We start from the raw sequence: 13,028 nt of genomic DNA, 5'->3' as shown, positions 1-13,028 counted from the left end.
CGGAATTACTGAAGCAAAGTGTAAATGGAAGTCACTGAGGATAAGAAAGTTGAGGATTCAATGTGGAGGACTGGATGGATAATACATATGATTGGCTGAGTCTCTTGTTAGCAGAGATGAGGAATAAAGAGAACAAGTTTGCTAAGTATCAAATGCCGAGGCAGATATAACAGATGGAACTACCAGGAAGAGGTTTGCAGTGGGTGATACACTGAGGTTCTGGGACTTCCAAGGAGTGCTTGCACCAGTCTCCAACAGATCTTGCAAAATACACAGGAATGACGAACAAATTTCCCTCAGGAGGCTACAAAGAGATTTTTGTTGGCCTTATGAATACATTTCAGTTAAGGTAAGAGGTTAGAGACATCATATTTTTAAGGGTAAATCTGAAAAAATGATATAATTTAGGTTTGTATGTTAAATTTATCCATAAATGCTTTGTCTTTAGTCAAAGTTTAAGTAGAATCTGCCAAAACGTAAGTCAGATCACTTTTTCTATTTCTAAAACTACTGTATTTATAAGGAAAATAGAATGTCTTTAGCAACTGATATTTTGCATAGGAAAAGTGAAAGAAATGTGGCTATAAAATACTGTTTAATTGATTTTAATTTGATACAATGGAACATGTAAGGTACAGGTATTTAATTAGGTCAGAATTTTAGATCACCATTCCTTGCCTGACAGGAGCTATGTATTGCAGTGATTTACTCAATAAAAGGCAGACAAAAGATGCTAGGGAGATAATCATGCATCAGGTGATACCAGTTTCTGATAGGATGACAGACACTGTGCCAAAAATTTAAATGGGGTTTGGACTGTGATTACACACATAACAGCAAAACCGTCTCTGAAATCTCTTTTGCCATGTGGGTCAGCCTTCTAAAGGGCTGCAGAAGTCAAGAAATAAGTTATTTACAATCCATTCATTTATAGCTATTGTGTTTTACACAAATCATTGTAACCTGGCTTCATCGAAAGAGCGTGCTTAGGATAATGGTTCAGTTTTCCAGTTACAATTTTGTAAAGAGATTCAGGAATACTGAATTTATAATTTTGACAATGTATGTAACTGTAATTCCTATCATTATATATAGAAGTTCTAACCTGGAAGTCTATCCGTTGATGCTCTAATCACATTCTGAAGTGCACAAAATAACCCAACTAGCCATTTAGCAAACAGTTAGCTTAGGGTCAGCAGAGTCTGCTGATTTCTAAACATAGCCTTACAGTGCTATCTGTAGGAACTAACATGACAGTATCTTCAAGACATATTTTTAATTTAAGAAAACGTAGAAGAGTATGTATATAAAGTTTGTGTCATTTATGTAAAAATGCATGCACATTTATATGTTGTATGTACATATGTATATATACCTGTATACGCTAAATAACGTATATGAAAGAGAGAATTTCTATCTAGCTATTTACCTAGAATATATCTGAAAAAGGGCATAAGAAATTGGTAACTGTGGGCATTTTCACAGCAGTGAACTAGATTACAGAGTAACAAGGGTATAAAGAACACTTACATTTTGCATACTTTTTGTTCCTTGACATTTTGTGTCAAATGTGTATTCTCTATTAATGTTATTTAATCACCAAATCAAAACCAAGAAAAGAAGATGTTTGAATGTAGCCTTCTTGACAGTAGACCTCTGAGCAGTCAGGAGCTTGCATCTAACTCTGAGATTCTAGGGAGGTTAATAAATATTGGAGAGTGAATGTCAAAACAAAAATAATAAAATTACAATGTTAAAAAGAAATGCAAGCCATTGGGTTATTGTTAGTTTGGAAATACTAATGTTTTTGTTGGGAAAATTAAATTAGAAAGTTACCAACAAGCATCATTTCTCCTAACCAATATACTGGGGATGCATCCACTCCTTTTTTTATATTCTAGTTTAAGGAGTAGCATGTGATTGCCATTTTCTTGGTCCAACATTTAATTCAGAATATTTTTTTCCTATAAATTACATAAGTAAAGAGCTACTTTTTCTACCATTAAATATTTATCCACTCTCCAACTCTTAGTGTGTTTAATCTATCTGACATCAAGTTGACGAAGGCATAAAGTTACTTTGAACCTATTTTAGAAAAGAGTCCAATATACTTAGAAATAAGATCAAGTATTCTTGGTTAATTAAATATTTATATTTTAAATTTCTTTCCAAATATTAAATTTTTTATACTTAGATCCATATATGGATAGACAGATAGATAGATACTTAAATTATAAGTGGAAACCTTTAGAAAATGTTTCCCTTTTAGCTTTAATTTAGATATTTTGTTGTGATAAAAAATATACTCTCTTAAATCAAGAATTATAATCACAATATTTAGTAGCAGTAATTATCAAGGCTGTTGGACAGTACTAAAACTCAGAGAATAATAGAAACCCCACAGGGGAAAGGATGATAATTACTGGTAATGCCAAATAAATATCGCCTAAAAACAAAAGACAAAGCAATTAAAAATGGACTTAACCACATGTATGTCCCTTGTTTTGATGAAGGATATTTTGAACATTCCTATAAATAAAGAATATATACCCACGGAAGTGTTTGATTGTCATTAAGTAGTCTTTCAAAATTGTTGAAAATTAGAGTGAGCTGATATACCAATAGATATTTTTGAAAGATTACAGATTTAAATAAAGAACTCCCCTAAGATTTTTACAATTGGATATTTTCCACCGTGAAATAATAATAGTAAAAGAACACATATTTCTGTAAAGGTCATAGCTGACAGTGATTATTATAAGCATTGTAAAGGAAAGGATCTCCTTTAAATATCTTAGTTTCATTCTAAATAGATGAGCTCATATAGTGTTTTTCCCCTTCAATTAAAATTTTTTAAAGTTTAATATGTTATTAATATATATATTTCAGTAAAAATGGCTGGCTCAGCCCACATTCTCTCAAGCCATATTAACAAGCCATATGTTTATAATTTGCATCTTTACAAGAATAAACAATACAGTGTGTTTGGAAAGTAAATCATCCAGATAAAGTTATACAGATACCTTAAGCGAAATTTATGTTAATTTTTTGCTTTTCCATTTGACAGAGCTTATCCTGTGTTTGCCTAGGCAATTGATTCTGTATTTTTGCATCACTGACATAAAATATAATCATATAATCATAGTAAATGTGAGAAAACAAATTTACATAGCTATATTCTATTGAACATAACTGAGGGTTTTAAGACCTATGGCCATTTTCAGCATTGTCTTTCTTGTATTTGAAATTTATTAAGTTCCCTTTTACTCTAAGTTTATTTTTAAAAACTGTATTATAATTTGTATAATATTATAAAATTTTTTTCTTGAATTTATTGATACAGTCATTTAGTTATTTTTCATTAAGTTTGAAATTTGGAATTGTCTTACATTATATAAAGAGATTTTCTCATATTGGCATGTTCTTAGATTCATGGTATATACTCTATTTAGTCATGTTATTTTTTAAAACTTTGTTTCTAGATTTAGTCTGCCAATATATTATCTTCGTATGTTTGCATGTAAGTCCATGAAAAATCTCTTATAATGACTTTGACTGGTTTGGACATCAATATAATATCAGTATCAAAAATTAACTGCAGTATAGGAGACCTCTCTATACTCTATTTGAAACTTCCTGTGAGTCTATAAGCATTTCAAAATGAAAAGTTTAATAAAGAAAATAAAAAAGAATGCCCTAAATGCACTATTACTCCATGCAACAACATGAATGAGCATTTAAGGTTGAGCAAAAGAAGCTCCATACAGTGAAGAAACACAGCGTAATACCACATGTTGGGTTCAGCTTGGGTAATGGTCACAAGCCATAGTCTTTAAGTGGTGTAATACGTATTAATTCCTTCCAAGCAAAGAATCCACCTTTTTAACTTTTTCTGTTGTCATATTGTCTCTATTTCCCTTTGCTACATTCTAAAATATTTTTAAACAGATGCTTACTATATAGGGGCCATAACAAGTGCATGGAAAGCATACAGTATATTTTGCTTTCCATTGTGCAGAGATGGGAAAAATAAGAACACAAAATCTCAATAGAAAGAAATTACATGTAAGTTAAAATTAGGAGCACAAATTGAAAAGAGGAAAACACAACTGCTTCTTTTTAGTTCATAGTAGAATTGTTTAAATATGATGAAAAAGAAGTTGAACTAACCTAGTTTTCTTAGTCAGCTTTCTCATAGAGGGAAAAGTAAAATGCTTCAGTTTTTTTACAGTGCGGAAACTTATTGTAGAATCACTTTGATAATCACATAGAAAACAGCCTTTGTAACAGTTTAGATGTAGGTCTATAGGTGATAAACATGGACTGAAACTTTTTTCATAAGCCTTCCATTCATTTGGCATATTAAATGAATTTTCCTTATGTGTCCGATAGTGAGGTTAGTATTTCTGATTTAAACAAAAAATATTATAAGAAAGCAAAATAGATTTTTCTGTTAATAGTCTACAGTTTAGTGGGCAAAATAGCCCAAAACACATAATGTCTTTAAAATAGTTGATGGTGATGATGGTGATGATGATGATGATGATGATGATCCTCAAAGAATTTGCTCGAAATGGCCACCCATACAAGCTTACATTAGCCATAGGCAAGAGCCAAAGAAATCTTATTGGTTCTTCACAGTACATATAAAAGGAAGAACTCAAGTTAACAGTGAGTAAGAGGATCACAGGTACCCCTAGTTTGGAGTCTATGTTCATAAAATTAGTTTTTCTTTCTATCATTTTGGAGGAAATTTCTTGTTTTTCCACTCTCTGTGATACAGGAAAACCAAGAAAAGTAGCACTTAAAGCTTAATATGTGATCAGCAATACAATGACATAAAACTATAACAGAAGAAATAAAAGTATAATAATAAAGTAATAAAAAAAGAAGTTTAGAATAGCATATAAGGAAGTAGTGGCAGTTCCCGTCCTCAGGAGTGGCGATTGTGCAGCAACGTCTACAAGACACTTACTTACACTCAATAACTGTCCTATGATACATTTCTCAGAACATTGAACTCTGGTTTCTGGGTGATTATTAAAATACCTGATAATAAATCTGTCTTGGAGTTGAAAATGGATGGTAATAGGTGAGGTTATTTAAGTGTAATACAAATTTCCTAGAAGGAGAATAGCTTAGTCCAAGTCATAACTAAATGGTTCCATAAAAAGGAAAATATTTTAAAGGAAATACTGTTCTTTTGTGATAACCCTCAGAACTCAAGATAATAGGTCAGCCGTCTGCCTTTACAACGTAGATGGGGAATTTTGGCATCATAGATGCATCAGTTTCCTGTGATTCATGGGTATAAATTGTTCACTGAAAGGTATAGAAGACTCCTCTTCAAAATAGCATTTATTTGAGTCTCTGTGTGTGTGTGTGTGTGTGTGTGCGCGCGCGTGTGGTGTGGAAGGGGAGAAGAATAGTGATTATGTCTCCCTCCCAAAATTAAAATGTAAGCCCACATGTGTAAGATATTTAAATGACTATTTATTTATTTTTCTAACCTATAGACGACTGAGTGACTCTAGATGACTTGCCGATACCAGTGCCTACATATTAGATTCATTCCAACAATCGAGATTACAATACAATGTTATACTTTACAGCTGTGCTGTCACTCAAAATCTAACATGTTTAGGGAAGTGTCCAGAGTTGTTTTAGGATCACAGTTTGCTCATTTTTGCATTAATTACTGATTTTTAAAAAAAATCTGGCTAGGAGAAAACTAATAATTTGGGGATCTAAATTATCTGGGAAACTGTTTCCTATTAAAAATGTAAGCTTAAGACATGTTTCAGGAAGGACACACCTAGAGATTGCACACAAAGGAAATCCATGTGTAATGAAGTAAATTCAGTAGATAAATGTAACAAGTGAAAAGACCAGGTGCAATTATAGCTCCAAATCTGTCTGTGTGTTTGTATAATTAAAACAATTTGAGCGATAAGTAGGTCTGATACGATAAAAAGATTTGCCCAAATCTAGAAGCTAGTTATAATATCTAAAATGTAAGAGTGGAAGTTCCATAAGCCTTTCCACTCAGTTATCTCATTCTGCGCTTTGAGAAAAAACCCTGAGATCTGGTAAATTGAAATAGAGCAAAAAACTTTACAGCAGCAACCTGCTCCTTCACACTGTGGCCATGGAGTAATGAGAGGTCAAGACCAGTGATCATCTATCTCCATAATTTCACTAACAATTGACAAACACAATTTAGAAACTGCCAAAAAGTGAAATTGATCTTGTTCTTAGCAAAAATTGTATCTATCTGTTTAGATTTCTCTACTATGCTATGATAGCCACTATGATAAAGAATTCATACACATCCATCAATAAGACTATGAAAGTACTACTTTGTAAATGGTTTGATTCAATTTACAGAACAGAAATCCCATTTAAATGATATATCTTAGAGAGAACTTGGAAATCCTCTAATAATGTATTTTTTTCTTTATATTTACTACACGCAGCCATGATTTTGAAGCAACCACGGTTAAGGTATGTACAACTGTTCAAAAAGTTTGAAGATGTTAATACCTAGTTTTCCTATGAGCTAACACTATCTCTTTTGGAATTTTCTCTACCTTGTAAAATCATATTTTTTTCTTGGATAGTTGAAATATTAGGCAATCATTGTACATTATTTTGGAAAGAGAAATTTTAGACACATAAATAAAAAGAAACATTATGCAAATCAAATTCTATTAGTAAGTTATAGCAAGCTGGAGATGGATGCATACATATGATACTTTTCTAAGTGAGGTCCAAAATAAATATGACTTTGCCCACTCTGAAGACAAATCAGAGCCTTTATATTTCCTGCATAACACAGAGTCTCTATCCCTTGACTATAATTTTCTTCTGTTTTTAGTTTCTTTATGTATTATTTTACTATATTTATAAAAATTCTGGTAATTTTTAAATTAATAAGCTACTTTTTAATAGTAGTTATGCATTTACAAAAAACTGAGCAGAGAGGACAGTTTTCATATACCCCTTTCCTCCAACAAGCACACGCACCTGCCCACCTACCCATACACACATACAGTATTTCCTTTATTACTAACATCTTGCTTTAGTGTGGTAAGTTTGTTATACTTCATGAGCCAAAATTGATATAATATTGCTAACTAAAGTCCACAGTTACATTAGAGTCACTCTTTGTACATGCTATGGGTTTTGACAAATGCACGATGACATATCCCACCATTACAGTATTACACATAGTAATATCATTGCCCCCATGATGCCCTGTGTTCCACCTTTTATCCTCCTTCCCTCATCCCCAACCCACTGGAAACCACAGATCTTTTTTATTGTCTTTGCCTTTTCTACAATGTCATATGGATGGAATCATACAGTATTTAGCCATTTTAGATTAGTTACTTTCAGTTAGCAATATGCATTGAAGTTTCCTTCATGTGTTTTTGTGGCTTGATAGCTCATTTCTTTTTTATCACTGAATAATATTCCAGCGTCTGGATGTCATACTGTTTGTTTATCCAGTCACCTACTGAAAGACATCTTTGTTGCTTGTAAATTTCAGAAATTTTGAATAAAGCTGCTATGTTTCGTGTTTGTTTCATGCTTACCAAAAGTGGGATATATTTAATTTAATGATTGATTTTGCCTTTCACAACTGTTTTAAACCAAGTATTTCTTGTTTTTAAGTCAAACAAATCAAGTTCTGCAGGAATATACCAGTAAAAGCTAGAATTATGTAAACTAATAATTGGTGTTATCATTTGTCCAAGGTCCCCTACCTGACAGAGAGTCCTTCAAGAGTAACTGTACATTTGAACTGCCTGATCTACACAGAAAGCCTGAGACATTTAAATACAAACATGCTAAGATATTTAGGAGAACAAGCATTTTTTTTTAGTATATATGGGCACATTACTATTACAAAACATGGATGTCATATTATTATAATAGGAATAAAGACACTCAGGGCTACTGCAAAATTCCAAACTACTTATTACATTTTACTTTAATAACTTCTCAGTAACACAAAAAGTACTAAAGTCTTATATTATGGAAAATAGAAATTTTTTAATGAAAAGAGTAGGAATATAAAGGAAAATACAGTGCCACAGGAAAGTACTTACAATCAAATATCGGTAAAGGAACGCCTATATGTTTATTACCCTAGCATAAATTGACATTCCAGGTTTTTGTGGTCCACTAAGCCAGAGCCTGTTCAGGAAAATCTGAAAAAATACCTTTGCAATTCACTTGTTTTTAACTCTTCTTTCTCTTTCTTATGTTAAAAAATTAGCTCCACAGATTCACAGACTTAACCTATTTCTATCATTGCTAAATACCTAGCATACAGAATATTGCTTACACATTATACATGCTCGATGTACGCTTATAGAATAAGTTAATAACTATCTTTGGAATAGAGAATTCAGTGTGCTTTCTCCAACACTGATCGGGTGAATCTCAGAATGATATGATTTCTGGGCCCTGGGTGAAAGTCCATGAAAGTAACCTAAAAGATAAGACTATAATATTATCATTTATGGTTAAAAAATCCTTGAAGAATATGTGTATGCAATATATATTTTATGTATAGGTAATATTGCATGTATAATATGTTATCATTTAATATATACATAAGTAGAAATACAATATATATACACACATACACACAAGGTATATTTAAACTTAAACTCTGACATTTAATTTTTTTGAAAGTTGCCATTTCTGTTAGATTTTAAAATGGCCACAAATTTCCTCCCTTGTTGCAACTGTTCTATTGTATTGCGATACTGTGGATCCTCCCAAGAAGAGGTAAAATCGTTCCCTCCACTTTGATTCTGGCTTGACGAAAAGGCTTGTTTTGGCCATAGGACGTTATAAATGAAATGCAAACTTAGGCTTGAAAAGTGTTTGCACATTAGCACGTGCTTCCTTGCTGTCCTTTGGAACCCTGAGACAACCATGGAGTATCACAGGAAGTAGCCCAGTCTCTCCTACTGGGTGACAAGGAACCATGAAGAGCAGAAATGAGTTGTCCCAGCATAGCCCCTATTCCATCAGGCTGCCAACTGCTGAACATTAGAGTGAAGCTGTCCTGGAACACCTAGTAGCCGGGTGACTCATCAGCTGGCAACAGACGCCTGAGGGAACCCAGCAGAGATCAGCTGAGCTGGCTCCAAAGAATTACACGGTTGAGCCAAAGACTTACGGGCTAAATAAAACGATTTTACTTTAATCCACTAAGTTTGTATGAGTTTATTACGCAGGAAAATCTAACTGATACACTCTTCATGTTTTTATACTTTGCAAACATGTGTCCAAGGTACAATTTCATTTTAAAAAGTTTAAATTAGGATAAGATGTTGTGAAGCTAATACATTGCATAAGTACAGAAGTAGGCTTAGTAATGTGCCAGAGTGCACTACAGATGAATTAGAAATAATCTAATGGTTTTGTAACTATGTACTCAAAAAACATTTCTTTCACATTCTCTTGCATTAATAACAGTTTTGTGTCATTATAATAGTCCATCAGATCTAAATATGAATGCATTGAATGCATTTTTGTGTGTGTGATTCTTCAGTGACTACATCTACAGTGTTCCTCAATTTTGCTTTCTGATTGTCTGATATCTATTCTTATTTTTAGTCCCTTTTATTTAATGTCCCCCCCTCCAAATACATGACTTTATCTTATTTCCTATGAAAACACTCACTTGGGGGTACATACATTTTTTAATTACTCATTTTATAACATTTTAGTTAAGTTTAAATATACAGGCACACACATATATACTTTTATTTATTTTTATGTATTTTATTTTGTATGGGGATGTAACTGATATATAACATTATATTAGTCTTAGGTGTACAACATAATGATTTGACACTTGTATATTATTGAGAAATGATCACCACAGTAAGTCTAGTTAACATCCATCATCACACATAATTACAAGTTTTTTCTTGTGTTGAGAACTTATAAAATCTACTTTCTTAGCAACTGTCCAATATATAATGCAGTGTTATTAACTATAGTTGCCATGTTGTACATTACCTCCCCAGGACTTACTTGTTGTATAACTGGGGGTTTGTAGCTTTCGACCACCCCGCTACCCTACCCCAGAGGGCAGTCACCAATCTGTTCTCTAATTTATTGTCGTTGTTTTTTTTTTAGATTCTCCAGGCAAGTGAGATTACATGGTATTTGTCTGTCTCCATCTGACTTATTTCACTAAGCATAATGCTTTTAAGGTCTATCCTTGTTGTCACCAATAGCACGTTTTTCTTCGTTTTATGGTTGAATAATATTCCATTGTGTATATATGCCACTTTTTTTTTGTCCATTCATCCATGGATGGAAAGTAACGGTTGCTACCATGTCTTGGCTATTATAAATAATGCTGCAGTGAACACAGTGGTGCATATATCCTTTCAAATTAGTGTTTTTGTTTCCTTAGAAAAAAAAACAGATTTTATAATTTTCAAGGAAATTGAAATTATAGTGCAATGCTTTCAACAGAATGCAGTGCTGAAACCTGGCATGACGCATATAATGATATTCAGAAAATTGCACTGCACGCAATTTTAGCCTTTATGGAAACAAGAGCAAAGTCTTTTTGCTTTCATTGACATTTTTTAAACAATTTTCATCAGAGTGCTGCATACGCATGATAGCGTATCATTTACACTTGGAAGAGTTTTCATGAAACAGACTGCTGGTATTCTGAATTTTTCAGTGCAATCATATCTAGCTGGTATAAAGTAAAACCTCTAAATACCTGCAACTTAACACATAAAATGTTGTTTGCTCTTTCAAAGACTGCTGTAGATGCTCCTAGTAGAGCTGCTGTGGTAGGCAGCCCCCCTTTAAGTGGTTCTTCATAAAGATAAGAGCAAATGTGAAAAAAATTAAATGGGGAGCTGTTTATGGGCAGGAGGTCCACTTCCCTTCTGTTCACATTTCATTGGTTAGTTACCTGTTACCAAATGGAGGCACGAAAACTTGAGAACTACCTTCTTTGAATGCACAGGATGAAAATGAATAAGTTTGGTGGACAAAAAACATTATCTCTGCAAAACTCTCCTTGCCTATCCCAAGTCCAACTCCTGAAAGGCAAATTCTTAACAATTTTTCTATGTTTATTTAATATATTTTATCCATTTTTCCATTCATCAATGTAAGAAAATTTGCATTTACTGCTTCCTGTGAAAATAGCTTTGACTTTAAAATCAGTATCTATTTCAATCAACTGCTGACAGAATTTTAGGCCTGTCCTGAGAGTAATTTTTGCTCCTAATCTCACCAGTTTCTATCAATAACCATTTAACTTAGCATTTTCAGGGTTGTTAAGAGTTATTTTATGTTTAGCTTCAAAATTTTTTTTTAACTTTATGTCCCTAGATTGATTAATATTATGAAGCAATATAATTTTCACATTATTGTCACTAGAAAATTATGCTTAATGCTGTGCCAAGTAATTTAAATATTTTACTTTCATTTGTATGTGCCTATTATTATCACTCCATAGACACTCAAATATAACTATTCCTAGCTTCAAAAACAAGATTTTTATTTTATTGTAATCCTTCTATTCAAATCTCTCCACCACATTTTTATTTTGCTTCCTATGTAAACTGTAATGCTTATACATTAATATTTATACTGGAGTTCCTGACTAATTTTCTTTCTTGTTTCATTTTTTGTGCCTTTATCACCACCATCTTATTCTCAGCTTTCAATCATACTTAAAATTTTATCCAGATCCCTTATTTCTTAGAAATCTCCCTGTTGAATGTCTCTGCATGATTTGGAGAAGAACCCAATAGGCTACTGCAAGTATTTGTTCAACTCTATATTTGGAGCCATCTCCTGGGCCACACGTCTTACATTGTCCTCCCTCCCCACCGCCACAGCGCAGCACTGCCATTTGACTAGTGCATAAACAAAGTTCATCAGAAGCAAATTTTCTTTCTCTTTAATGTATGAAAACATCTTTTATGGTTTTACAGAGTTGACTGATAATTTGGCTGAGAACAGAATTTTAGGCAGTGGCCCCAAAACACATTTTTCCTCAGACATTTGATAGCAAGATTCCAGTATTTGTAATGTCCAGCGTCCCGAGTTGCTATTTTGATTCTTGTTAATAGGAAATATTTTCTCCCTCTCTTTCTTTTGGTTTAAAGATTTGCTCTGTATCTTTAGTTTTAAAATTCTATAAACATGAGTCAATATAGGAGTATCTTTTTCACTTACTCTGTTCATCTTAAAATGAGTTATTTTACATCATCTAAGGTCCCAAATAAATATTTTCTATTATTTCTTTCATAGCTGAACCTCATCCATTTTCTTCTCTCTATATATAAGTCTTTTATTGAATAGATTCTTCCGGACATTTGCTTGGCACTGAATCCTCTCTTACAAGTAGAACTTTCAGTTTTACTGAGGTTGTCACAACTCTACCACACAATCATGACACTCAGGGTGGTTAATCCTACCTCTATCCTTATTTCTTCTTACAAATGCATATGCAATTCTCCTTCCCACCCTATTTGATTCTGTACTGGTTGTATGGCACAACTGAGGTTGATGTGTATCAAGGGAATATATGCTATGGCCAAGGCCAGATACTAATTTACATGATTATTAAAAAATGGAAACACAAAGTCTCTTCTTCAAAAAGCAAAAGGGAAAAGTTTCATTAAAGATACCAAAATATAACTTTTTTTTTTCTCTAAGTTTCCCTTTTGTGTTATTTGCTATTTAATGTTACGCTTCCTCTGGCATTGGACACTTAGGATTCTTGCAGGGTGAGTACAGACCCTGACACATGCCTTGACACCGTACTCCTGTATCACACCAACTGTCTGTCCTTCCTTGTGCCAGATGTTGGTTCACAGGTCATGCCACATCCTGGGATGGAGAAGTCAACTTCCTCTTCCCAGTGTTCACAGCTTCAACCAATAGCAGGTGGATAACCCTGCTGCATGGTTTTGCAGACTCTGCCCCAGGAAATTCTCAGTAGTAGAAGAGTCTCA

Source organism: Vicugna pacos, chromosome 14 (assembly GCF_048564905.1).
Source record: "Vicugna pacos chromosome 14, VicPac4, whole genome shotgun sequence".
Classification (NCBI taxonomy): Eukaryota; Metazoa; Chordata; class Mammalia; order Artiodactyla; family Camelidae; genus Vicugna; species Vicugna pacos.
Note: the sequence above shows the minus strand (reverse complement) of the source record.